The following is a 14,545-nucleotide window of genomic DNA, read 5'->3' as shown; positions in this document are numbered from 1 at the left end:
ATCAGGGCCCCCTCAGGATAATGTTATGGAGGCGAGGGATCAAATCCCACCACAGCTACTAGTGACATATAATTCAAAAAAACCTTGAAAGTCATGTTGATAAAAAACCCATCTGGTTCACGCACTCTCCTGCTCTGTTTGAACGAATATACATTCCTGAGACTTGGGCTCACTGCCAGTCTACCATAGTGCTAACAAAAACGGAACATTCTGGAAAACTCAGGAGGTCGAACAGCATCTGTGGAGAGAAAGACAGAGTTTACCTTTCATGTCTGTATGACTCTTAAACGTTAACTCTGTCTTTCTCTCCATAGATGCGGTTAGACCTGCTGAGTTTTTCCAGCATTTTCTATTTTTCTTTCAGATTTCCAGCATCTGCACTATTTTGCTCTTATCTCACTGTGCTGTTGGTGCTTGTGGAACTGATGTCTCTGCTCTCTGTGAGTGATACTGTACTTACTGTGTGAGAAGGAGCTGGCTGCACTTCTCCTTTTGTCATGGAATCACTATTTCGATTCAGCTGCTATCAAACTTTTGCCTGTAGGAAGAAAAAGGTATTTATAATAATTCAAAGAGAGGTGAGGTTGCAAATACAAAATAGACCAACGCATTTGTTTCAATTAATTGTCATTACGAAAAAACAGAAAATTAAAAGCAGCAACTGAAGCAGGGCCTGATCTGAAGGGTAATTAGAGCAAGGCAACATATTCTGGTCTTGTCAGCGACTCCTACAGCCCGTGAACAAATAAAAACAAAAGTGGATCCCGAGTGTGGGTAGTAATTCGAACTGTACAGAACTCCCTGCTCTGTCACTCAGTCCCATTCATGGAGCAGTGAATTGTTTCTGGATGGCAGGAAATTGTTGTAAAATGTTCCAAGTCCTTGCTCTGCAGTAGCTGGGTGCTGCAGCACTGTCGTGCAATCAGACACTGACTCTGTTCAGAGAGAGAGAGAGAGAGAGAGAGAGAGAGTGGAAGCAAATCATCCTCTAACCCGAATGTCTGAATAATAGTAAGAATAACAGAGACATTCAGATACAGAATTAATCCCACTTCCCCTGTCAGTAATGGGGTCTGATAGACACAGATTGATTCCCACATTCACATTCTGTACCACTGCCTGATACAGACCCTCATCCTCACATATAGTACCAGGCATTGACCCATAAAGAAGGAACCCTGCTCTCACAAATTGTTCCAGAGACTGAGATGCAGAATGAATCCTACACTCACAAACACTATCTGTGATGGACACATACAGAACAAATCTCGCTCAAGTCCAAAAACAGAGTTCTCGGGATGTATCACACAATCACATTCATCACTAGAAGGTAACAGACACAACTGAGAATTGACGATTGTAGTCCAGTTGCGAATTAACCAGATTTTCACTCAAGAAGAGGGAACATCTGAACACAAGATGGAACACATTAACATGACAGGGAAAATTAAGGCCCCTGAAAGAAAATAATTGTGCAATAGAAAACACCCTCACTGAGCAACAGAGACCATCTTTGCAGAACAGGGAGCACTTTGAAACAACAGAGAACATTTTAATGCAGCTGGGAAAACGTTTGCACGACAGGGAAGCGGGTTACACAACGGTGAAGATCTCTCAACAGCAGAAAGCACAGTTACACAATAGAGAGCACAGTCACACAACAGAGGGCACAGTCACACAACAGAGAGCACATTTACATAATAGAGAGCATTGTTACACAACGGAGAGCATTGTTACACAACAGGGAACCGAGTTAGACAACAAAGGGCACAGTTATACAACAGAGTACACAATTACATTTTCGTGAATACAGTTACACATCAGAGGGCACAGTTCCACAACAGAGAGCACAGTTAAACAACAAAGGGCTCAGTTCGACGACAGGGGGCTCAATTAAAGACATGGCACAGCTACACAACAGAAAGCACAGTAACACAGCAGAGAGCATATTTACACGACAGATAACACAATTACACAACAGAGAGCGCAGTGAAACAACATAGGACACAGTTACACAATAGAGGGCAGAGTAACACAACAGAGAGCACAGTTATATGAGAGCAGTTACACAACGAGAGCACAGTTACACAACAGAGAGCACAGTTATACAACAGAAGGCAAAGTTAGACAACAGAGGGTACAGTTAAACAACATCGAGCACAGTTAAACAACAGAGGGAACAGTGAAACAACAGAGAGCACAGTTGAACAACAGAGAACAGAGTCCCGCAACAAAGAGCACAGTTACACAATAGAGAGCACTTTTATACAACAGGGTGCACATGCACAAAACAGAGTGCACAGTTACACAACAGGGTGCACAGTTACACAACAGGATGCACAATTACATTACACGATGCACAGTTACACAATAAGAGTCATTGTTACAAACAGGGGACATCTCTGTGTAGCTGGGAACAGTTTACAGAAATGATTAGTTTCTCCACCTCAGTGTCTTGCTAATTTTCTCGGCGTCTTTCTCTGTTATCTTGTGTATCCTGACAGTCTCTTGCTGCCTTTCTGTGTGTGTTTTTCTGTCTGTTTCTAGTGTTACGCAGTGGAATTGTGCAGCCAAGATGATCCACCCAACACATCTTCTCTTGCTCAAAAGCACAAAGCAAGTGACTATTTAGTTCCCTAATACACAAAACTAACATTCATCAACTAGTGACAATGTGCAGCAGAGTGGCGCAGCGGAAGCGTGCTGGGCCCATAACCCAGAGGTCGATGGATCGAAACCATCCTCTGCTATTTATATACTCACTAAAATAAACATTTTGCTGCTACCCACAAACTTATCTCATTTGTAGGTATTAGCATTGGCATCTCGCTTCCTGTAAACACTTCAGTCTGCAACAAATATCTCAAATTGCTTTCATTCACACAAGGATACTAGCTGAAATTGCAAACGCACATCAGCTGAGACCAGCCCATTTCTCGCAAAGAGCTGGCACAGTCTGAATGTTCTTCTCTCGTTCACTCTCACCCCATCATTACCTGAATAGGAAATTCCTGAGATGGGAATATATAGTGAAATTGATATTCATTGCATGCAGTCTGTCCGACCTATATGCCAAGCAGCAGTAATTCACCATTCTAATTTGGACAACAGCTTCCTAAACTGCGACATGTACCATCGAGGAAGAGAGGATCATCATAATGAAGACAGCATCGTGTCAAAGGCAGTTAATCAATATTTGGGTAGATATCAGCGTTCCTGCTTAATTACTGGTTTAAAACTGGGATAGTGAAGTTTCCTTCCTTGGACCTTTGAGAGCCTCTGATTGTTTCCTTTATCCTGCTAGTAGCTGTTCGGAATTTAATGTGTTCAGCTTCCTGCTCATTCGGCCCTTACCGACCTTACTTAAGGTGAAAATTGTAACATTTCTGTGACCTTTCTCTGCCTCTAACATATTGTGGTCACACATTGCTAGATGCTCATATACTGCCAGAATATGAATTAATTATCTCTCGTTACTTATTACTAAATCTAACATTTTTCTCTTGTGGTTTCCAAATCAGGGTGGAGGGCAGGAGAGGTTAAATGACAAAAGAGTTTTTGGTGCAAGGTTAAGGTAAATTGGCAAGTAACAAATCCAAAGATGTGTCTGAAGGAGATGTGAATGATGGGATGATGAACGTCTGCCATTCAAAAGCAAAAACAAGAGAAAAATGTGAATTCAACCAAAATATCCAATTGAAAAGATACATAATGGGGATTGAGATTACATTCTCAAATTGTTGTACTCAGTGTTGAGTCTGGATGGTTGTAAAGTGCTCAATTTAAAGATGAGACACGGTTCCTCAAGCTTACATTGAGATTCATTAGAACATTGCAGGATGTCCAGGACAGAAAGGTCAGCGTGAGGACAAGATGGAAAATTAAAATCACAGGAGATTGGAAACTCAGAGTCGTACTTGCTGACAGAGCAGATGTTTATCAAAGCAAACACTGAAACTGCCTAACATAGATCAGACCACCATTGTGAGCAGTGAATACGGGGTGCTAAATTGAAGAAAGTACACATAAATCACTGTTTCAGCTGGAATGAGTATTTAGGTGAGGACAGGTAATATTCCATACCAACACTGCTAATTTACCTTTTTTTCTCAACTGGTTATCTCTCCTCTCTGTGATTGACAGGGCCCTCAAGAACTTCTGTTCCATTTCGCGAGCTCTGCTCTCATCACTTCCCTCTCTTCCAGAACACCGATAGGCTTCCCTTGTCCTCACCATCCTCCCCACCATCTTTCACATTGAATGGATCATCCTTTGTCATTTCTTTGTAAGGCAGAGAGTTGTTGCGGTCTTAAACCCTCTGCCGTAATTGGTGGTGAAAGCCGAATCAAAATAAACTTTCAAAAGTGAGACGAGTAAATACCGAAGGGAAAATATTTTAAGGCTATTGTAAAGGAGAAGGGGAGTGGGACTGATTTGTTGCTGTAGAGCTTGCACAGAAACGATTAACACAAACGTTTCCTCCCGTTTCGCTGTTTAGAATGAAATGGCGGTAAACACTTCCCAGAATGCTCTGGGGGATATAAAACGGCCTATCTCGAGCAGAAGGGCCGCACTGCGCAGGCGCACCTATGTCCACCGGAAATCCTTTCTGCGCCGAGCATGCGCGGTACATCTCCCGGAAGCTGAGCGTGGTCGAGTGCAGCCTCAGGAGCACCGATTCTCAGAGTCCGAATCAGAGCCTCCGGGTCCGACGACGTGCGGCGAGGAACCCGGGCAACGGCACCATGAAGCCGATGTGCACCATCCCAGACGCCGCTTCCCGGTTTCATCTCCCGTTTGCACCGAGTCTTTGATGCGGTAACAGAGAGGGTTGGGGAGGGTGATGCTGTTCATGTGGTTTACATGGATTTCCAAAAGGCATTTGATAAAGTCTCACACAACAGACTTGTCAACAAAGTTACAGCTCATGGAATAAAAGGGACAGAGCAACATGGATATGGGATTGGCTGAGTGACAGGAAACAGAGGGTAGTGGTGAATGGTTGTTTTTCAGACTGGAGGAAAGTTTATAGTGGAGTTCCCCAGGGGTCGGTGTGAGGACCCTGCTCTTCCTGATATATATTGTTGACCCACTGCTTGGTGTATGGAGCACCATTTCAAAATTTGCAGATGACATGAAACTTGGAGGTATTGTGAACTGTGAGGAGGATAGTATTAAACTTCAAGAGGTCATAAGCATATTGGTGAAATGGGCCGATAAGTTCGACCTCAGAATGACCCGGGGCCGGCCCTGGGGAGCATGCACACTCTCAATGCCGGGGAAGACAGTGCATTTGATAGAGCCGTTTCTGGGATGCAGGGAATTGTGGGAACTGCAGTCACCATGGGCAGATGTTAGTAAGTGTTTTATTGCAGGTTGATTGTCAGTAATCCGAAATATGAACTTTTCTTTCTCCACAGATGCTGTCTGATGTGTGGTGTATTTCCAGCATTTTCTCTCTTTATTCCAGATTGCCACTATACACATGATGTTGTCAGTGAAGTATTGCAGGTGTTGCTCACAAAACCAAAGTCAGAAACTCAAACTGACAAATGAAGAACACTTTTGAATCAGAATGGATGTTGGACGTGGAAGCCGTTCGTCGCTTACTTTGAAGGTATGTTCTTTTGGCTGATTTAGAACTGGAGAGTAGAGAGAGGATAAGGCGGTGGGTTTAACCGCGAGCAATTTTGAGAACAGTAGGGCCCAAGCATTTCTGATATCAGGTCATTTACTGTTTCCTGTACAGTAACAGAGACTGACAGGAAGTATATTTCAAATTTTTATGTAACAGCAGAGAGTGACAGACGGTGTTAATTCCACCCATATTCATATACTGTAAGAGAGATTGATGGAGAGTTAATTCAAAGAATCATAGAATGATTACAGCAATGACGGAGGCCATTCTGCCCTTGATGTCTATGCTAGCCTTCTGAAGGAACAAATCACCTCTTCCACTTCACCGCCTTTTCCACATAGCCCTGCACATTTTTCCTTTTTGGATAATGATCCAATTCTCTCTTGAATTCCTTGATTCAACCTGCCTCTACTACATTTTCAGGCACTTCTCCTATCCGGTCAATGCATGACAAGGTTTTTCCTCATGTTGCCATTGCTTATTTTGCCACTTAGCTTAAATCTGTGCCCATTGTCCCTCTACCTTTCCACAAATGGGATAAAAAGTCTTCCTGTTTGCTCTGCCACACTCGCAGTAACAGAGACAGACAGAAAATTAATTCCACATACATTCAGTAATGCAAATTATTAGACTTTTTATTCAAACTCACATACAGTAACAGACTCTAACAGAGAGTTAATTTCACACTCAGATCCAGTAACAGACATTGACAGGAAGACAATTCTACAATCACGTACAGCAACCAAGACTGTCAGAAATTTAATTTCACACTTACTCACAGTAACTGAGACTAGCAGAGAGTGAATACCACACTCACAGCATAATTGATACTGACAGGTACTGAATTAATTCTGCATTCCTGTACAGCAAAGAGGTTGACATGTAAGGTATGAATTCCACACCCACAGTCAATAGCAGAGACTTAATGATAGAGATTTAATTCTTCACTCACATAACAGAGACTGAGAGTTAATATCTCACTCATATACAGTAACACATTGGCAGATGATGAGTGTGGAATTAACTTTCTTGAAGTTGCAGAGCCTGAAAAGGAGTTATTTCCATGGCCTGATACAGTAACCGAGACTGACAGATACAGAATGAATTCCACGTTCTGATACAGTGACAGAAACTGACAGAGTTAATTCTATATTTACCTACAGTAACAGATTATCATACAGAGTTAATTTCACACTCATGTACAGTAACCAACATGATTGGATGGAAAGCTAAATCTGCGCTTGCATATGCGACAGAGATTGAAAGTTAAGCTTAACACAATAGGAAGGATCTGAATGTGTTGGAGAGAGTGCAGAAGAGGTTTATGAGAATGATTCCAGGTATCAGGCACTTCAGTTATGAGGAAAGATTGGAGAAGTTGGGACTGTTTTCCTTGGAGAGGTGAAAGCTAAGAGGAGATTTGATAGAAGTTTTCAAAATCATGAGGTGTGTGGATAGAGTAGATAGAGAGAAACTTCCCACTTGTAAACGGATCGAGAACCAGAGGACATGGTTTTAAAGTGTTTTGGAAAAGAAGCAAATGCGAAGTGAGAAAAAACTTTTTCACACAACGAGTAGTTAGGTTTTGGAATGCACTGCCTGGAAGTGTGGTGGAGGCAGGTTCAACTGAGTCATTCAAGAGGGCATTGGACGATTATTTGAATAGAAACAATGTGCAGGGTTATGGGGAAAAGGCAGGAGATTGGCACTACGTTAAAATGCTCAGAGAGCCGATGCAGACACGATGGGCCAAATGGCCTCCCTCTATAGCATAACAATTCTGTGATTCTGTGAATTCACACTCACATTAACAGAGACTGACTGATAGAGAGTTAATTCCACACTCACATACAGTAACAGAGACTGACATAAGGAGTTAATTCCATATTTTCATACAGCACGAGGGTGACAAAGATTGAATTCCGCACTCATATACAGTGTTCGAGATAAAAACAAAAAACTCCTGCGGATGCTGGAAATCCAAAACAAAAACAGAATTACCTGGAAAAACTCAGCAGGACAGTGTTCGAGAGTTAGTTCCACTCTCATAACCGTAAAAGAGACTGACAGAGATTTAAATTACACACTCGCATTCAGTGAGTGATGGACAGAGAATCAATTCCACACTTACATGCAGATCAGACTGAATTAATTCCACACTGAAATACAGTAAAAGAGACTAACAGACAGAGATTCAATTCCACACTGACAAATTAAAAATATAAGAAAGAGAAGCAGGAGGAGGCCATTCAGCCCATCGGGCCAGCTTCGCCATTCAATAAGACCATGGCTGATCTGATTGTGGCCTCAAACCCATTTTCCCACCTGCCCCATAACCCTTGACTCTCCTACCGATGAAAAATCTGTCTAACTCAGTGTGAATATATGCAATGACCCAGCCTCCACTGCTCTCTGAGGTGGAGAATTACAAAGATTAAGGATGCTCTGAGAGAAGAAATTCCTTCTCCCCTTCTCCTTAAATTGGAGATGTTTATTTTTAAACTGTGTCCCCTGGTTCTATATTCCCCGCAAATGGAAACATTCCTCTCAACATCTACCCGGTCAAACCCCCTCAGAATCTTATTTGTTTCAATGAGATCACCTCTCATTCTTCGAATCTCCTATGTGGATCAGCCCAACCTGCTTAAACATTCCTCAGGAGACAACTCCTTCATCTCAGGAGTCAGTCTAGCACCTCTGTGAATTGCCCCCTATGCAATTATATCCCCCTTTAAATAAGGAGACTCCAACATAACACAGTACTCTCGGTGTAGTCTCACCAATGCTGTGTAGTTGTAGCAAGACTTTCCTACTTTTATACTCCACCCCCCCCCCCCCCGGGAATAAAGGCCAACATTCCATTTCCCTTCCTAATTACTCGCTGCAGCTGCACATTAACTTCTTGTGATTCATGTACAAGGAGATCTTGATCCCTCTGTACTGCAACATTCTGCAGTCTCTCTCCACAGTATCACTGCATCGAAGGAGGCCATTCGGCTTATCAAGTCTGCATTGGCTCTCTGAAAGAGCATTCTACCTAGTGCCATTCTCCTCCCTTGTCCCCATAACCTTGCACGTTCTTTTCTTTCAGGTAGCAATTCAATTCCCTTTTGAATATCTCAAGCAAACCTGCCTCCACCACCCTTTGAGGAAGTTTGATCCAGACTCCAACCACCTTCTGGGTGAAAAAAAAATTAAATTTTAAATGAAACTTTGAGTCTATCTCACATCACATTTACTCCTTTTGCCAATTATTTTGAGTCTGTGCCTTCTGGTTCTTGATGTTCTATTGAGTGGGAACAATTTGTCATTTATTTACTCTGTCCATTCCCCTCAGGATCTTGAATGCATCCCTCAAGTCTCCTTTAAGCCACCTTTTCTCCAGGGAAAACAGCCCCAACCTCTCCAATCTATCCCCATGGCGACAGTTCTTTATCTTGGAATCATTCTTGTGAATCTTCTGTGTACTCTCTGCAATGCCTTAACATCCTCCCTTAAGTATGACACCCAGAACCGCACACAGTACTCCAGATGAAGCCTAAAAAGAGACTTATAAAAGTTCAACATGACCTCCTTACTCTTCACAGAATCACAGAATCTTGTACTCAGTGCCCCTATTAATAAAGCCTAAGTTACTATATGCTTTATTACCTGCTCCCTCAACATGCCCGGCCATCTTCAATGACATATGTACATATACAATGCAGTCCCTCTGTTCCTGCACCTCCTTTAGAGGGTCTCCCTTTATTTAATACTGTCTCACTATATTTTTCCTACCAAAATGAATCACCTGGCACTTCTCTGCATTGAACTTCAGCTGCCACTTGCCTGGCCAATCCACCAACATGCCTATGTCCTTTTGAAGTTCAAGACTATCCCAATCACAGTTGACAATGTTTCCAATCTTCGTATCATCTGCAAATTTTGAAATCATGCCTTGCACACCACAATCTAGGCCATTAATATATATATCATTTGAATAATGTGTTGTTTTTCTATTCTTCCCATCAAATTTTCCCACTTTGTATTTCATCTGCCAAATGTTTGCCCACTGATTTAACCTTTCTATATCCTCTTGCAGACACTTTGTGTCCCCCTCACAATCTGCTTTCCCACCTATTTATGTATTGTCTGAAAATTTGGTGATGCTCTCCCCACTCATCTATGTCATTAATATAGATTGTAAATAGCTGAGAACCCAGCACTGATCCTTGTGACGCTCTACTGGTTACAGTTTGCTACCCTGAAATTGACTCACTGCCATAGAGTAACAGAGACTGACAGACAGAGAGTTAATTACACACATTATTATAGATTGACAGAGAGTGATTTCGACACACACGTAGTGTAACATTGATTGATAGAGTATTAATTCTGCACTCACACACACTAACAGATTGACAATGTTTGTGCCACATTGACACACAGTAATGGAGACAAAACGATTGAGAGTTAATTCCAGGCTGTCATACAGTAACAGAGACCAACAGATAGAGAAATAATTCCACACACACATAAAGTAACGGAGACTAATGTAGAGTTAGTTGTGCACTCATGTACAGTCACAGAAACTGAGAGAGAGTTAATTCCATATTCAATTACGGCAATAGAGACTGAGAAAGAGATAATGCTGCCCTCATATACAGTAACAAAGACTGACAGTTAATTCCACTCTCACATGCAATAATAGAGAGAAACAGAGAATTACTGCCCCACTCACAAACAGTCATAAAGAATAACAGAGACAGAATTAATTCCCCCTCACATACACTAACAAGATGGACAGAGAAGTAATTCCACCCAGAAATGCAGTAACAGAGACTGACGGATAGAGAGGTAATTGTGCACTCATGTACAGATTGACAGATACTTGAAATTAGTTAATTCTCGATTCACATACAATAACAGAGATAGACAGATAGAGAGTTAATTCCACACTCTTGTACAATAAAAGTTACCAGGTTCTCGCTTGAAGAATTCACCTGACATGCATCATACAGTCTTTTCATTGTTTCATTATATTTACTATTTTCTTCTTCATCAAAGGAGCTCTGGCTTAGGTTACCCTCCCTTTCCCCCCTCATTGGAATGTACCTAGTCTGTACCTGAAACATCTCCTCCTGAAAGATCACTCATTGCTCTGTTACAGATGTCCCTGTCAGTCTTTGGTTCCATTTTACTTTGGCTAAACCCCCTCTCCTCACATTGAAGTTAGTCCTTTTCCAATTTAGAAGTTCTACTTTTGATTGCTCCTTGCTCATCTCAAGCTTGTGATACGATGATCACTCTTACCCAAGGGTTCACCCACAGACACTTGGTTCACTTGGCCAACCTTGGCCCACCTCATTCCCCAGCACCAGATCCAGCAATGCCTCCTTCCTAACTGGACTGAGAACATTCTGGCCGAGGAAGGTCTATTGAACACATTTCAGAGACCCCTGGATATCACCACTCTACAGCTCTTGTCGCTGTTTAAAAATAAGGGGTTGCCCATTTAAGACAGATGAGAATTTTTTTTCTCTGACAGGGTCTTGAGTCTTTTGGACTCTCGTCCTCAATGGTGCTGGAAGCAGAGTCATCGAATATTTTTAAGGCAGAGGTTGATAGGTTCTCGATAGGCAAGGGTGTGGGGGGGAGGTGAAGTCTTATCACGGGTAGGCACGAATGTGGAGTTGAGGTTACAGTCAGATCAGCCATAATCTCATTGAATAGTGGAGCAGGCTCGTGGGGCCAAGTGGCCTCCTCCTGCTCCTAATTCATATCTTCCTATGTTCTTAGACACCTCTGTGATTTCCCTGCAGATTTGCTCCTCTATCTCTCTCTCACTATTTGGAGGCCGATTTAATATCCCCATGAGTCTGATCATCCCCTGACTATTTCTCAGCTCTAACAAATGAATTCTGCCCATTTCCGGTCAAGGACATTGTCTCTTCCCAATATTACAGTGATTCCCTTAATCAGTCCCGCTAACCCACTTCCTTTTTTCCCTTCTCTATATTTTCTGAACAGTTTGTATCAGTGAATATTAAGCATCAGTCCTCACCATTTTTAAACCATGTTTTTGTCATTGTCTCTACATCATTTTCCCACATGGTTATTTGTGCTTCTAGCTCAGCGACATTATTCACCACACTTTGTGCGATTACAGACATGCATTCTAAACCTGTCCTTGTATTTCTCTTAGAATCCTTCTTCATCTACTCCTATTTTATATGGTCCTATTTCCTTCTCTAGTTATTTTTCTTTTCTACTTCGATATACTGATGCCCACCCCCCCTGCCAATTTAATTCAAACCCTCCCCAACCACTCGAGTGAGCCTATCCATGAAGACATTGGTCCCAGTCTTGTTAAGGTGCAACCTGTTCCTTTTGATTAGGTGTTTCCTGCCCCAGAACTTGTCCCAATGTCCCAAGAACCTGAATCACTCCCTCCTGCACCAGCCTCAAGCCACATATTGATGTTCCCTATCTTCACATTTCTACTCTCACTAGCACGTGGCACTGGCAGTAATCCAGAGATTACTCCCTTTGAGGTCCCACTTTTTAACTACCTCCCTAGCTGCTGGAATTCTGACTGAGGGAGCTCAATACCTGTCCTCCCTGTGCCATTGATACTGACGTGTACCACAACCTCTGGCTCACTCCCTTCCCCCTGCAGAATATTCTGTACCCTCGCCGTGATGTCCTTTACCCTGGCACCAAGGAGACTACACATCATGTGGGACTCTCAATGACGGTGACAGAAATGCCTGTCTGTCCCCCTGACTATGAAATCTCCAATAATGACTGCGTTTCTACTCTTTGCTGTTCCCTCCTGTGCAGTTTCTTGCCCATTGATGCCATGGTCTGGACTGCACTCCTTCAGGGTGTCACCATTCCCAGCAGTCTCCAATGCTGAATACCGGTTTGACAGTGGCACATACCTGAAGACTCCTGCTCTTTCTGCCTCTTCCTACTCTTTCGATGGCCACCCATCTACTATCCTGAACCCTCTCTTTCCGTTTGGAGTGTTCACCTCCTGGAACGTACGATCCAGGAAACTCTCATCCTCCCTGATTCTCCACAGTGACTCCAGCTGCCCCTCAAGCTCGGAAATCCTGAGCTCGAGCTCAAGCAGCTGGAGACACTTTCTGCACATGTGGCCCTCAAGACACATGAAGTGTCCTGAGGTTCCCACATGGGGCAGGAACTGCAAACAACAGGTCACAGCTGCCCACCCATGACTGAAAATAAACCTCTATTCCCTCTTTTAGAATCTAATTAGTACCTTGTTTAAATTATTAATTTTATTAAATGCCGACCTGCTCTGCACTAATACTCTTATTATACTTACACTTACTGTTATACTTACCCTGATTGTAATGTTTAATTTTCCAGCTCCTATTTATCATGCTCTGACTATTTATTTTAACCATGGCCGGTTTGCTCCAACCCCTCCCTCACAGCTCTTTATTCCCCCCCCGTCACTCTTCCCTCCTTCTCTCTCTCACTGCTGCTCTCGGGCTGCTCTGCCGCTGCTCTTTATCCACCCTCCAGCCTCACTCAGCTCTCACCCTCACTCTCGGCTCCTCCACAGTCCCACGTTTCTGACTGTTTAGGAAATTCTCTGACCTTTGCTCCAAGATGGATGATCTCATGTTGACCACCATCGGCCACGGTTTTTTTCACTCACTGAATCTGTCAGTGATGCTTTGAAACTTGCTGCTCCCACCTACACTTCTAACCATGTCACCTAACCTAGTGTCATCAGCAAACTTGGATATAGTCTGGAAGTTATTAAAATGTAAAAGAGCTCTGGGAATGGGAATAGAACAGCCGCCTGACGTGACAGAGAATCAGTTGTGTATGTATCCCTCCACCCTGAAAAACACACCACTCACCACCACTTTATCCTTTCTTCCCCTTATTCAATTCTGTAACCATGCTGCCACTGCCCCTGTTTCCCATCTGCTTGAATTTTACTAACAAATCTATGATGTGGGATTTTTGCAAACCCTTTTGCAAGTCTGGACACACATCATCAAATTCACTCCCCTGGTCAATGTTGTCTGAAACTTCATCAAATAACTTCATTATGTATTTCAGTCATGATTTTCTGTTAACCAATCTGTGCTGGCTGTCATTTATCAACCCATGTTCCACCAAGTGACAATGAATTTTCTCCTGGATTATTGACTCTAAACCTTTCCCCACCACCAGCATTAGACTAACTGCTCTGTAGTTACTGGGTTTATCCCTCTGGCTTTACTGGGTTTGTCCATCTCTGGTGCTTTACCTGAGTGTGTGATTGGTTATTTAATTATCACTCGCCAGTCCTGTGTCAGGATTACATTAATTCTGTACATCAGTTTCTCGTCTCTCCTGGCCTATGTCAGCATGACATTGAATTTGTTTCACTCTGAAACGTGATCTTTGTGAGTCTGGCAGTCATTTTCCGACTGTTAGTCCTTGGCACTCTTTGATAATATTTCATACATTTTGTATCTGCCAATCTGTGACACTGTCAATATGAAAAACACTCTCAACCTGTCAGTCTCCATTACTGCCTGTGAGCATTGTATTATTTTTGTGTCTGACAGTCTGTTGTTCTCCAGGTGAAATTGTAAATCCTGATGTTCAGAGAGATTTGAGTGAACTTGTATATGGATCATGGGAAGATAGCATCCAGAAATCAATGTGGAAGGCAGCTAGCATGTTAGACTTTATGACAAGGGGATTGGAGTACAACAGTAAGGAAGACTTACTACACTTCCATACGGCTTTGCTGAGACCACACATGCAGCATTTGGCACTGTTTTTTGTCTCCATATCTAAGGAAGGATATATTTACATTGGAGGCCATAAAATAATTGGTCGCTGTGATGAGACGTTTGTCCAATGATGAGAAGCAGTGTAAATTGTTTTCAT

General features: G+C 42.6%; 1 protein-coding gene, 1 long non-coding RNA gene and 1 other non-coding gene across 3 annotated transcripts in view; all 3 read left to right on the top strand.

Annotated features, from left to right (window-relative positions):
* Positions 1–14,545, top strand: part of LOC144670420 (histone H2B-like) — a 528,756-nt gene that overhangs the window by 280,201 nt on the left and 234,010 nt on the right. The window lies entirely within an intron of this gene.
* trnam-cau (transfer RNA methionine (anticodon CAU)) lies at positions 2,679–2,750 on the top strand. Its single transcript has one exon. It is a non-coding gene; the product is annotated as a tRNA-Met (tRNA).
* Positions 5,538–14,545, top strand: part of LOC144670333 (uncharacterized) — an 82,620-nt gene continuing 73,612 nt past the window's right edge. The window contains exon 1 of the long non-coding RNA XR_013573861.1: positions 5,538–5,617. This is a non-coding gene — a long non-coding RNA (uncharacterized LOC144670333). The remainder of the gene's footprint in view (positions 5,618–14,545) is intronic.

This window comes from Cetorhinus maximus, chromosome 31, assembly GCF_964194155.1.
Source record: "Cetorhinus maximus chromosome 31, sCetMax3.hap1.1, whole genome shotgun sequence".
NCBI lineage: Eukaryota > Metazoa > Chordata > Chondrichthyes > Lamniformes > Cetorhinidae > Cetorhinus > Cetorhinus maximus.
Note: the sequence above shows the minus strand (reverse complement) of the source record. Positions and strands in the feature narration are given on the sequence as shown.